A 14674-nucleotide genomic window follows, 5' to 3' on the forward strand; every position below is an offset into this window, starting at 1 on the left:
CTAAACAGCCAAGTTTGGACCAATTCATGGTGGAGGGAGCCTCTAACCAGCCCAGTTTGGACCAATTAATGGTGGAGGGAGCCTCTAACCAGCCCAGTTTGGACCAATTAATGGTGGAGGGAGCCTCTAACCAGCCCAGTTTGGGCAAATTCATGGTGGAGGGAGCCTCTAAACAGCCCAGTTTGGGCAAATTCATGGTGGAGGGAGCCTCTAACCAGCCCAGTTTGGGCAAATTCATGGTGGAGGGAGCCTCTAAACAGCCCAGTTTGGACCAATTCATGGTGGAGGGAGCCTCTAAAAACCCCAGTTTGGACCAATTCATGGTGGAGGGAGCCTCTAACCAGCCCAGTTTGGGCAAATTCATGGTGGAGGGAGCCTCTAACCAGCCCAGTTTGGGCAAATTCATGGTGGAGGGAGCCTCTAAACAGCCCAGTTTGGACCAATTCATGGTGGAGGGAGCCTCTAACCAGCCCAGTTTGGACCAATTAATGGTGGAGGGAGCCTCTAACCAGCCCAGTTTGGACCAATTAATGGTGGAGGGAGCCTCTAACCAGCCCAGTTTGGACCAATTAATGGTGGAGGGAGCCTCTAACCAGCCCAGTTTGGACCAATTCATGGTGGAGGGAGCCTCTAAACAGCCAAGTTTGGACCAATTCATGGTGGAGGGAGCCTCTAACCAGCCCAGTTTGGGCAAATTCATGGTGGAGGGAGCCTCTAACCAGCCCAGTTTGGGCAAATTCATGGTGGAGGGAGCCTCTAAACAGCCCAGTTTGGACCAATTCATGGTGGAGGGAGCCTCTAACCAGCCCAGTTTGGACCAATTAATGGTGGAGGGAGCCTCTAACCAGCCCAGTTTGGACCAATTAATGGTGGAGGGAGCCTCTAACCAGCCCAGTTTGGACCAATTAATGGTGGAGGGAGCCTCTAAAAACCCCAGTTTGGACCAATTCATGGTGGAGGGAGCCTCTAACCAGCCCAGTTTGGGCAAATTCATGGTGGAGGGAGCCTCTAACCAGCCCAGTTTGGACCAATTAATGGTGGAGGGAGCCGCTAAACAGCCCAGTTTGGGCAAATTCATGGTGGAGGGAGCCTCTAAACAGCCCAGTTTGGACCAATTCATGGTGGAGGGAGCCTCTAAAAAACCCAGTTTGGACCAATTCATGGTGGAGGGAGCCTCTAAACAGCCCAGTTTGGACCAATTAATGGTGGAGGGAGCCTCTAACCAGCCCAGTTTGGACCAATTCATGGTGGAGGGAGCCTCTAAAAACCCCAGTTTGGACCAATTCATGGTGGAGGGAGCCTCTAACCAGCCCAGTTTGGGCAAATTCATGGTGGAGGGAGCCTCTAACCAGCCCAGTTTGGGCAAATTCATGGTGGAGGGAGCCTCTAAACAGCCCAGTTTGGACCAATTCATGGTGGAGGGAGCCTCTAAAAACCCCAGTTTGGACCAATTCATGGTGGAGGGAGCCTCTAACCAGCCCAGTTTGGGCAAATTCATGGTGGAGGGAGCCTCTAACCAGCCCAGTTTGGGCAAATTCATGGTGGAGGGAGCCTCTAAACAGCCCAGTTTGGACCAATTCATGGTGGAGGGAGCCTCTAACCAGCCCAGTTTGGACCAATTAATGGTGGAGGGAGCCTCTAACCAGCCCAGTTTGGACCAATTAATGGTGGAGGGAGCCTCTAACCAGCCCAGTTTGGACCAATTAATGGTGGAGGGAGCCTCTAACCAGCCCAGTTTGGACCAATTCATGGTGGAGGGAGCCTCTAAACAGCCAAGTTTGGACCAATTCATGGTGGAGGGAGCCTCTAACCAGCCCAGTTTGGGCAAATTCATGGTGGAGGGAGCCTCTAACCAGCCCAGTTTGGGCAAATTCATGGTGGAGGGAGCCTCTAAACAGCCCAGTTTGGACCAATTCATGGTGGAGGGAGCCTCTAACCAGCCCAGTTTGGACCAATTAATGGTGGAGGGAGCCTCTAACCAGCCCAGTTTGGACCAATTAATGGTGGAGGGAGCCTCTAACCAGCCCAGTTTGGACCAATTAATGGTGGAGGGAGCCTCTAAAAACCCCAGTTTGGACCAATTCATGGTGGAGGGAGCCTCTAACCAGCCCAGTTTGGGCAAATTCATGGTGGAGGGAGCCTCTAACCAGCCCAGTTTGGACCAATTAATGGTTGAGGGAGCCGCTAAACAGCCCAGTTTGGGCAAATTCATGGTGGAGGGAGCCTCTAAACAGCCCAGTTTGGACCAATTCATGGTGGAGGGAGCCTCTAAAAAACCCAGTTTGGACCAATTCATGGTGGAGGGAGCCTCTAAACAGCCCAGTTTGTGCAAATTCATGGTGGAGGGAGCCTCTAAACAGCCCAGTTTGGACCAATTCATGGTGGAGGGAGCCTCTAAAAAACCCAGTTTGGACCAATTCATGGTGGAGGGAGCCTCTAAACAGCCCAGTTTGTGCAAATTCATGGTGGAGGGAGCCTCTAACCAGCCCAGTTTGGACCAATTAATGGTGGAGGGAGCCTCTAAACAGCCAAGTTTGGACCAATTCATGGTGGAGGGAGCCTCTAACCAGCCCAGTTTGGACCAATTCATGGTGGAGGGAGCCTCTAAACAGCCCAGTTTGGGCAAATTCATGGTGGAGGGAGCCTCTAAAAAACCCAGTTTGGACCAATTCATGGTGGAGGGAGCCTCTAACCAGCCCAGTTTGGACCAATTAATGGTGGAGGGAGCCTCTAAACAGCCAAGTTTGGACCAATTCATGGTGGAGGGAGCCTCTAAAAACCCCAGTTTGGACCAAGTCATGGTGGAGGGAGCCTCTAACCAGCCCAGTTTGGGCAAATTCATGGTGGAGGGAGCCTCTAACCAGCCCAGTTTGGACCAATTAATGGTGGAGGGAGCCTCTAACCAGCCCAGTTTGGACCAATTAATGGTGGAGGGAGCCTCTAACCACCCCAGTTTGGACCAATTCATGGTGGAGGGAGCCTCTAAACAGCCAAGTTTGGACCAATTCATGGTGGAGGGAGCCTCTAAAAACCCCAGTTTGGACCAATTCATGGTGGAGGGAGCCTCTAACCAGCCCAGTTTGGGCAAATTCATGGTGGAGGGAGCCTCTAAACAGCCCAGTTTTGGCAAATTCATGGTGGAGGGAGCCTCTAACCAGCCCAGTTTGGACCAATTAATGGTGGAGGGAGCCTCTAAACAGCCCAGTTTGGGCAAATTCATGGTGGAGGGAGCCTCTAACCAGCCCAGTTTGGACCAATTAATGGTGGAGGGAGCCTCTAAACAGCCAAGTTTTGGGAAATTCATGGTGGAGGGAGCCTCTAACCAGCCCAGTTTGGACCAATTCATGGTGGAGGGAGCCTCTAAACAGCCCAGTTTGGGCAAATTCATGGTGGAGGGAGCCTCTAAAAAACCCAGTTTGGACCAATTCATGGTGGAGGGAGCCTCTAACCAGCCCAGTTTGGACCAATTAATGGTGGAGGGAGCCTCTAAACAGCCCAGTTTGGACCAATTCATGGTGGAGGGAGCCTCTAAAAACCCCAGTTTGGACCAATTCATGGTGGAGGGAGCCTCTAACCAGCCCAGTTTGGGCAAATTCATGGTGGAGGGAGCCTCTAACCAGCCCAGTTTGGGCAAATTCATGGTGGAGGGAGCCTCTAAACAGCCCAGTTTGGACCAATTCATGGTGGAGGGAGCCTCTAAACAGCCCAGTTTGGGCAAATTCATGGTGGAGGGAGCCTCTAAACAGCCCAGTTTGGGCAAATTCATGGTGGAGGGAGCCTCTAACCAGCCCAGTTTGGACCAATTCATGGTGGAGGGAGCCTCTAACCAGCCCAGTTTGGGCAAATTCATGGTGGAGGGAGCCTCTAACCAGCCCAGTTTGGACCAATTAATGGTGGAGGGAGCCGCTAAACAGCCCAGTTTGGGCAAATTCATGGTGGAGGGAGCCTCTAAACAGCCCAGTTTGGACCAATTCATGGTGGAGGGAGCCTCTAAACAGCCCAGTTTGGGCAAATTCATGGTGGAGGGAGCCTCTAAACAGCCCAGTTTGGGCAAATTCATGGTGGAGGGAGCCTCTAAACAGCCCAGTTTGGGCAAATTCATGGTGGAGGGAGCCTCTAACCAGCCCAGTTTGGACCAATTAATGGTGGAGGGAGCCTCTAAACAGCCAAGTTTTGGGAAATTCATGGTGGAGGGAGCCTCTAACCAGCCCAGTTTGGACCAATTCATGGTGGAGGGAGCCTCTAAAAAACCCAGTTTGGACCAATTCATGGTGGAGGGAGCCTCTAACCAGCCCAGTTTGGACCAATTAATGGTGGAGGGAGCCTCTAAACAGCCAAGTTTGGACCAATTCATGGTGGAGGGAGCCTCTAACCAGCCCAGTTTGGACCAATTAATGGTGGAGGGAGCCTCTAAACAGCCAAGTTTTGGGAAATTCATGGTGGAGGGAGCCTCTAACCAGCCCAGTTTGGGCAAATTCATGGTGGAGGGAGCCTCTAAAAAACCCAGTTTGGACCAATTCATGGTGGAGGGAGCCTCTAACCAGCCCAGTTTGGACCAATTAATGGTGGAGGGAGCCTCTAAACAGCCAAGTTTGGACCAATTCATGGTGGAGGGAGCCTCTAAAAACCCCAGTTTGGACCAATTCATGGTGGAGGGAGCCTCTAACCAGCCCAGTTTGGGCAAATTCATGGTGGAGGGAGCCTCTAAACAGCCCAGTTTGGGCAAATTCATGGTGGAGGGAGCCTCTAACCAGCCCAGTTTGGACCAATTAATGGTGGAGGGAGCCTCTAACCAGCCCAGTTTGGACCAATTAATGGTGGAGGGAGCCTCTAACCAGCCCAGTTTGGACCAATTAATGGTGGAGGGAGCCTCTAACCACCCCAGTTTGGACCAATTCATGGTGGAGGGAGCCTCTAAACAGCCAAGTTTGGACCAATTCATGGTGGAGGGAGCCTCTAAAAACCCCAGTTTGGACCAATTCATGGTGGAGGGAGCCTCTAACCAGCCCAGTTTGGGCAAATTCATGGTGGAGGGAGCCTCTAACCAGCCCAGTTTGGACCAATTAATGGTGGAGGGAGCCTCTAAACAGCCCAGTTTGGGCAAATTCATGGTGGAGGGAGCCTCTAACCAGCCCAGTTTGGACCAATTCATGGTGGAGGGAGCCTCTAAAAACCCCAGTTTGGGCAAATTCATGGTGGAGGGAGCCTCTAAAAATCCCAGTTTGGACCAATTAATGGTGGAGGGAGCCTCTAACCAGCCCAGTTTGGACCAATTAATGGTGGAGGGAGCCTCTAAACAGCCAAGTTTGGACCAATTCATGGTGGAGGGAGCCTCTAAAAACCCCAGTTTGGACCAATTCATGGTGGAGGGAGCCTCTAACCAGCCCAGTTTGGGCAAATTCATGGTGGAGGGAGCCTCTAAACAGCCCAGTTTGGGCAAATTCATGGTGGAGGGAGCCTCTAACCAGCCCAGTATTGACCAATTAATGGTGGAGGGAGCCTCTAAACAGCCAAGTTTGGACCAATTCATGGTGGAGGGAGCCTCTAAAAACCCCAGTTTGGACCAATTCATGGTGGAGGGAGCCTCTAACCAGCCCAGTTTGGACCAATTAATGGTGGAGGGAGCCTCTAAACAGCCAAGTTTGGACCAATTCATGGTGGAGGGAGCCTCTAAACAGCCCAGTTTGGACCAATTAATGGTGGAGGGAGCCTCTAACCAGCCAAGTTTGGACCAATTAATGGTGGAGGGAGCCTCTAACCAGCCCAGTTTGGACCAATTAATGGTGGAGGGAGCCTCTAACCACCCCAGTTTGGACCAATTCATGGTGGAGGGAGCCTCTAACCAGCCCAGTTTGGGCAAATTCATGGTGGAGGGAGCCTCTAACCAGCCCAGTTTGGACCAATTAATGGTGGAGGGAGCCTCTAACCAGCCCAGTTTGGACCAATTAATGGTGGAGGGAGCCTCTAACCACCCCAGTTTGGACCAATTCATGGTGGAGGGAGCCTCTAAACAGCCAAGTTTGGACCAATTCATGGTGGAGGGAGCCTCTAAAAACCCCAGTTTGGACCAATTCATGGTGGAGGGAGCCTCTAACCAGCCCAGTTTGGGCAAATTCATGGTGGAGGGAGCCTCTAAACAGCCCAGTTTGGGCAAATTCATGGTGGAGGGAGCCTCTAACCAGCCCAGTTTGGGCAAATTCATGGTGGAGGGAGCCTCTAACCAGCCCAGTTTGGACCAATTAATGGTGGAGGGAGCCTCTAAACAGCCAAGTTTTGGGAAATTCATGGTGGAGGGAGCCTCTAACCAGCCCAGTTTGGGCAAATTCATGGTGGAGGGAGCCTCTAAAAAACCCAGTTTGGACCAATTCGTGGTGGAGGGAGCCTCTAACCAGCCCAGTTTGGACCAATTAATGGTGGAGGGAGCCTCTAAACAGCCAAGTTTGGACCAATTCATGGTGGAGGGAGCCTCTAAAAACCCCAGTTTGGACCAATTCATGGTGGAGGGAGCCTCTAACCAGCCCAGTTTGGGCAAATTCATGGTGGAGGGAGCCTCTAAACAGCCCAGTTTGGGCAAATTCATGGTGGAGGGAGCCTCTAACCAGCCCAGTTTGGACCAATTAATGGTGGAGGGAGCCGCTAAAAAGCCCAGTTTGGACCAATTCATGGTGGAGGGAGCCTCTAAAAACCCCAGTTTGGACCAATTCATGGTGGAGGGAGCCTCTAAAAAACCCAGTTTGGACCAATTCATGGTGGAGGGAGCCTCTAACCAGCCCAGTTTGGACCAATTCATGGTGGAGGGAGCCTCTAAACAGCCAAGTTTGGACCAATTCATGGTGGAGGGAGCCTCTAAAAACCCCAGTTTGGACCAATTCATGGTGGAGGGAGCCTCTAACCAGCCCAGTTTGGACCAATTAATGGTGGAGGGAGCCTCTAACCAGCCCAGTTTGGACCAATTAATGGTGGAGGGAGCCTCTAACCACCCCAGTTTGGACCAATTCATGGTGGAGGGAGCCTCTAAACAGCCAAGTTTGGACCAATTCATGGTGGAGGGAGCCTCTAAAAACCCCAGTTTGGACCAATTCATGGTGGAGGGAGCCTCTAACCAGCAGAGTTGTGGGAAAGCAGGGTGGAGGGAGCCTCTAACCAGCAGAGTTGGTGGAAATCAGGGTGGAGGGAGCCTAGTATTAGCAGAATTGTGCAACGCTTATGGTGGATGAGTATGAGGATGCGGAGGAATTGGAGAGGTTGAGTACAGACATGGAGTTTCATGTTGGGGTGCTTTACACAGGTGGGCACAAAAATGAAGGCTCTATCCAGTGGTGGTTCATTTTTATCAAAGTGAGCCGGTCGGCACTCTCAGCTGACAGACGGGTGCGCTTGTCAGTGATGATGCCACCGGCTGCACTGAACACCCTCTCAGATAGGACGCTGGCGGCAGGACAGGACAGCACCTCCAAGGCATATAGGGCAAGTTCAAGCCACAGGTCCAACTTCGACACCCAATACGTGTAGGGCGCAGAGGGGTCGGAGAGGACAGGGCTGTGGTCGGAAAGGTATTCCCGCAACATGCGCCTATACTTCTCACGCCTGGTGACACTAGGACCCTCCGTGGCGGCACTTTGGCGAGGGGGTGCCATCAAGGTGTCCCAGACCTTAGACAGTGTGCCCCTCGTTTGTGTGGACCGGTGAGAACTTGGTTGCCTACTGGAGGAACTGCCCTCCCTGCCGCCAACGTCACATGCTGGAAACATCTCCATCATATTCTGCACCAATTGCCTGTGGCAAGCATTGATGCGATTGGCCCTCCCCTCTACCGGAATAAAAGACGAGATGTTGTTTTTATACCGGGGGTCAAGGATAGCAAAGATCCAGTACTGGTTGTCCTCCATGATTTTGACAATACGCTTGTCGGTTGTAAAGCACCCCAACATGAACTCAGCCATGTCTGCCACAGTGTTAGTTGGCATGACTCCTCTGGCCCCACCGGAAAGTTCAATCTCCATTTCCTCCTCATCCTCCATGTCTACCCATCCGCGCTGCAACAATGGGATGATTCGAAGTTGCCCGGAAGCCTCCTGTATCACCATCACATCATCGGACAACTCTTCTTCCTCCTCCTCCTCCTCCTCCTCCTCCTCCATTAAACGCAGTGAAGCGGACAGATGTGTGGACCTACTCTCCAGCTGTGACGGATCGGATGCTATCCCTAACTCCTCTGTGTGATCTGAGTTATCCCTGATGTCAATCAGGGATTCTCTCAGAACACACAAGAGCGGGATTGTAAGGCTCACCATCGCATCCTCAGAGCTCACCCTCCTTGTGGACTCCTCAAAGACCCGTAGGATGTCACAAAGGTCTCTCATCCATGGCCACTCATGGATGTGAAACTGAGGCAGCTGACTTTGTGGCACCCTAGGGTTTTGTAGCTGGTATTCCATCAAAGGTCTCTGCTGCTCAACCACTCTATTCAACATCTGAAACGTTGAGTTCCAGCGTGTGGGGACGTCGCACAAAAGCCGGTGTTGTGGCACATGCAGACGTTGCTGGAGAGATTTTAAGCTAGCAGCGGCTACTGTCGACTTGCGAAAGTGGGCGCACATGCGCCGCACTTTCACCAGTAGCTCTGGAACATTGGGGTAGCTCTTTAGGAAACGTTGCACCACTAGGTTGAAGACGTGGGCCAGGCATGGAACATGTTGGAGTCCGGCAAGCTCCAGAGCTGCTACCAGGTTCCGGCCGTTATCACAAACGACCATGCCTGGGCCCAGGTGCAGCGGCTCAAACCATATTGCCGTCTCATCGAGGAGGGCATCCCTCACCTCGGAGGCAGTGTGCTGTCTGTCCCCCAAGCTGATCAGCTTCAGCACAGCCTGCTGACGTCTACCAACGCCAGTGCTGCAACGTTTCCAACTCGTAGCTGGGGTCAATCTAACAGCGGAGGAGGAGGCGGTGGCGGAGGAGGAGGCGGTGGCGGAGGAGGAGGCGGTAGAGGAGGAGGAGGAGGGGGGTGTTCTTCTCGTGTCCCTGCCAGGAATGTTAGGCGGGGAGACGAGGTACACCGGGCCAGTTTGGGAAGCAGTCCCAGCCTCAACTACATTCACCCAGTGTGCCGTCAGTGAAATGTAGCGTCCCTGTCCGCATGCACTTGTCCACGCGTCGGTGGTCAAGTGGACCTTTGTGCAAAGCGCGGAACTAAGGGCCCGCCTGATGTTGAGTGACACGTGCTGGTGCAAGGCGGGGACGGCACACCGGGAGAAGTAGTGACGGCTAGGGATGGCATAGCGAGGTGCCGCAGTTGCCATCAGGTCCAGGAAGGCGGGAGTTTCAACAAGCCGGAACGCCAACATCTCCTGGGCCAGCAGTTTAGCGATGTTGGCGTTCAAGGCTTGCGCGTGTGGGTGGTTAGCAGTGTATTTCTGCCGCCGCTCCAATGTCTGAGAGATGGTGGGTTGTTGTAAAGAAACGCCTGATGGTGCCTTTGATGGTGCAGGAGAAGGAGATAAGACAGGACCAGGGGAGGATGAGGTAGAAGTCAACAAAGTGGCGGAGGCAGATGAAGTGGTGTCCTGGCTCGTCCTCTGGAGTGCATCGCCAGCACAGTCAGCAGTGGCAGTGGCAGAGGCAGAGGCAGTGGCAGAGGCAGTGGCAGTGGCGTGAACGGCAGGCGGCCTTTGTCCTGCCGTTGCTGCCTGCCACTGATTCCAGTGCTTGGATTCCAAATGACGGCGCATTGAAGTGGTGGACAGGTTGCTCTTCTCAGAGCCCCTAATCAATTTCAAGAGGCAAATTGTGCAGACAACACTATATCTGTCCTCGGCGCATTCCTTGAAAAAACTCCACACCTTCGAGAAACGTGCCCTCGAGGTGGGAGTTTTTCGGGGCTGGGTACGAACTGGAACATCTTGGGAGATTCCGGGTGTGGCCTGGCTTCGCCTAAGCTGCTGACCTCTGCCTCTGCCTCTAGCTACCCTTTTTGGTGCTGCACCTGCCTCAACATCCACACTACTTTCCCCGCTTGACATCCCCCCTGTCCAGGTCGGGTCAGTGTCCTCATCATCCACCACTTCCTCTTCCAACTCCTGTCTCATCTCCTCCTCCCGCACAATGCGCCGGTCAACTGGATGCCCTGACGGCAACTGCGTCACATCATCGTCGATGAGGGTGGGTTGCTGGTCATCCACCACCAAATCGAACGGAGATGGAGGAGACTCTAGTGTTTGAGCATCTGGACACAGATGCTCCTCTGTTAGGTTCGTGGAATCGTGACGTGGAGAGGCAGGTTGAGGGACAATGAAAGGAGCGGAGAACAGCTCTGGGGAGCAGGGACAGTTTGGGTTATTGTTCTGTAAAGCTTCGGAATTTTGGGAGGAAGGAAGACAAGACTGTTGGGTAATAGGAGGAGAGGAGGCAGAGTCTGACTGGCTGCTGGACAATGTGCTGTAAGCGTTCTCTGACAGCCATTGCAAGACCTGTTCCTGGTTCTCGGGCCTACTAAGGTTTGTACCCTGCAGTTTAGTTAATGTGGCAAGCAACCCTGGCACTGTGGAGTGGCGCAATGCTTGCTGCCCCACAGGAGTAGGCACGGGACGCCCTGTGGCTTCACTGCTACCTTGCTCCCCAGAACCATTCCCCCGACCTCGCCCACGGCCTCGTCCACGTCCCTTTCCGGGAGCCTTGCGCATTTTGAATTCCTAGTTAGAAATTGGCACTGTATACCAGTAGTAAAAATTGTGGGTGCACGTAACCCCAATATATTCTTTGAATTCCCAGTCAGACACTGGCACTATATGGCAGTAGCAAGAAATGAGGGTATTTGTATTCCCAATATATTCTTTGAATTCCCAGTCAGACAATGGCACTGTATACCAGTAGTAAAAATTGTGGGTGCACGTAACCCCAATATATTCTTTGAATTCCCAGTCAGACACTGGCACTATATGGCAGTAGCAAGAAATGAGGGTATTTGTATTCCCAATATATTCTTTGAATTCCCAGTCAGACAATGGCACTGTATACCAGTAGTAAAAATTGTGGGTGCACGTAACCCCAATATATTCTTTGAATTCCCAGTCAGACACTGGCACTATATGGCAGTAGCAAGAAATGAGGGTATTTGTATTCCCAATATATTCTTTGAATTCCCAGTCAGACAATGGCACTGTATACCAGTAGTAAAAATTGTGGGTGCACGTAACCCCAATATATTCTTTGAATTCCCAGTCAGACACTGGCACTATATGGCAGTAGCAAGAAATGAGGGTATTTGTATTCCCAATATATTCTTTGAATTCCCAGTCAGACAATGGCACTGTATACCAGTAGTAAAAATTGTGGGTGCACGTAACCCCAATATATTCTTTGAATTCCCAGTCAGACACTGGCACTATATGGCAGTAGCAAGAAATGAGGGTATTTGTATTCCCAATATATTCTTTGAATTCCCAGTCAGACAATGGCACTGTATACCAGTAGTAAAAATTGTGGGTGTATATAGCCCCAATTCTATTGCTAGGGGACTTGCAGGGTATTTCTGGGGTGAAGGTGGGGGGGCACACCGTTGGAACGGGTATCGGGGTATATATCGGGTATACGGGAATACACTGACAGTGTATTCCATTCAGGATCCTGGGAAAGCTGGGTTGCGGCGATTGAGCCCGTCAGTGCCACGTTACACTGACAAGCTTCTCCCTGGAATTTAGCTCTTATAAGAGCTGTTGGTTGTCTTCTCCTTCCTATCCTAGCCTGTCCCTGCCTACCCAGAATCTAAGCCCTAGCTAGCTGGACGGAAACCTCCGTCCTCGGTGAATTGCAAGCTCAGAATGACGCGAACCTGGGCGGCGCTGTTCTTTTAAATTAGAGGTCACATGTTTTCGGCAGCCAATGGGTTTTGCCTACTTTTCTCAACGTCACCGGTGTCGTAGTTCCTGTCCCACCTACCCTGCGCTGTTATTGGAGCAAAAAAGGCGCCAGGGAAGGTGGGAGGGGAATCGAGTAATGGCGCACTTTACCACGCGGTGTTCGATTCGATTCGAACATGCCGAACAGCCTAATATCCGATCGAACATGAGTTCGATAGAACACTGTTCGCTCATCTCTAGTGAGAATAGCAGAGGTTATGGGGATGGACATTTTTTTGGGACAGGTTGTTGATCTCTGGACCAATTGTCATATTTGGATTTTGGAAATTTGTTCCTCTGATGGGGCGATTGGCGTCCACCTCATGGGGGGGATTTGCCCTCCCTCGGACCCAGTTGGCAGGTTTATAGGTTGGACTTGATGAACTTGTGTCTTTATCCAACCTTATCTTTATAAAATATATAGAAACCAGACCAAACCCCAAAACACAAACTCAACCCAGATTCCTAATGTAATAGAGACCTCAGAGGAGACCCCCGAGATAAAGAACTTATTTCAGAACTGCCCCGAGTCAGAGCTAAGAGTAACCTTCACCTGATAGTATAAAGGAGAGTGATAATGGGGGAGGGGAGTATAATGGAAATGGAGGAGAGGACTTTAGGATTTGCGGCTATTTTGGGGAATGTTCCCTTGTCTGTGGATATTGTGGCGGAGTTGGTGAGTATTATTACATGGAGGATTATTCCATCCTAGGAGAAGACGGCGAGAACTTGTAGACTCCAGGTAGATGTTGTGCTGAGCGCTGCCCCACCATGCTGCCCACACTGAGCCTTTATATTCTACTACATTTTACTTCTATTCATATCCAACATTTGTAAGAAGAAAACTGCAAAGAAACCTTCAGATTTTACCTGGAATTTTGCAGGAACTTAGTGATCACATGCTCCTTCACCAGAACATTCTGAGGGAGGAGGAGTAGGAGTAGGATGAGGACGACGACGAAGTCGTTCCTTACATTCGTTGCCACATCCTGATCCTTTTGTAGATTCTCCAGCTTCATAAGGATCATAGCCCTGTATATATACAAACAATATCTAGTATTAGACTCCCATCATGGATACCGCACTATATACAGAGGCATACCTCCCAACCGTCCCGATTTCCGCAGGACATTCACGATTTGGGTGACATGTCCCGCGGTCCTGGTTGGAGGGAGGCATGTCCCGATTTCAACTCAGATCTGCATCCAGAGGACGCAGATCTGAGTTGAACACATACGCGGCTGAAGCAAGCAGCTGTCACAGTTCAGCTCCTCGCTTCGCCGCTGCTGTGTAGACGCGATGTGATGACGTCACATCGTGTCTACAACTGTATGCGAGAGAGAGAGTGGCGAGGGAATGAGGAGAAGGTAAGTGTAATGTGTACACTGAAGTGGAACGTGAAACTGGGGGCAGATGAAGGAGAGGACGGCATGACACTGGGGGCAGATGAAGGAGATTACGGCATGACACTGGGGCAGAGATGGAGAGGACATGAATCTGGGGGCAGAGATGGAGAGGACATGAATCTGGGGGCAGAGATGGAGAGGACATGAATCTGGGGGCAGAGATGGAGAGGACATGAATCTGGGGGCAGAGATGGAGAGGACATGAATCTGGGGGCAGAGATGGAGAGGACATGAATCTGGGGGCAGAGATGGAGAGGACATGAATCTGGGGGCAGAGATGGAGAGGACATGAATCTGGGGGCAGAGATGGAGAGGACATGAATCTGGGGGCAGAGATGGAGAGGACATGAATCTGGGGGCAGAGATGGAGAGGACATGAATCTGGGGGCAGAGATGGAGAGGACATGAATCTGGGGGCAGAGATGGAGAGGACATGAATCTGGGGGCAGAGATGGAGAGGACATGAATCTGGGGGCAGAGATGGAGAGGACATGAATCTGGGGGCAGAGATGTGGGGACATGAATCTGGGGGTAGAGATGGAGGGGACATGAATCTGGGGGCAGATGAAGGGTGTGTATGAAACTGGGGGAGAGATAGAGGGGGGACATATAATTTACGAGTGACTGTAGGAGGATTACACTGTGTGTGGGCACATGAAAAATTAATGAGAATAGGTGGAGTCAACATGAAAGTGGGTGGGGCAAAATTTGCCTGGTAGGTACAGAAGCTCCCGCTACCCCCATCCCAGGATAGGAGGGAGAGCTGGACAACAGGGTGACCCTAGGGCCAGGAATGATGATGGGATGTGACAGCCGACCATCCTATGGATGAATACACTATAGATACAACGTCAGCCATTGTGGTCTAGTCATCAGATCGGAGTGTGAGGAGAGATTTGGGCCGACCGGGGATTTGTGGTACCAGAAGTCGCTCTACACTATATATCTGTATAGGGGGGAGGGGGGGACATTTACTGATCCCCATTACATACAGTAGAGATAGTTACATGATGAATTGTGGCTACAGGTGTCCACCACTAGGGGGAGGTAACTGCATATAAATCTGTACAGTCTGCACTGACCCCAACTAGTATTATTAGTCCCCCTGCCTTGTGTGTAATAATAGGACAATATGCAGACTTACATTTTTATAGGTCGAAGAATCTTTATTGGGAGTGGATTTTCCACTTTCACCATTGATGACTCCTTTTGCAGCAGTGCCTGAATCATCGATTATTATATTTAAAGTGCTAGTTACATTTTTGGAGACTCCAGGTACAGCATCGGCGACTTTGTTTTCAGCAGGTTCATTTTTGAATTTTTCCAACAGGTCTAAACCTAAGATGATACTGTCTGGAGCAACGCCGGCTT

The sequence above is a fragment of the Leptodactylus fuscus genome, chromosome 6 (assembly GCF_031893055.1).
Source record: "Leptodactylus fuscus isolate aLepFus1 chromosome 6, aLepFus1.hap2, whole genome shotgun sequence".
In the NCBI taxonomy this organism is placed as follows: Eukaryota; Metazoa; Chordata; class Amphibia; order Anura; family Leptodactylidae; genus Leptodactylus; species Leptodactylus fuscus.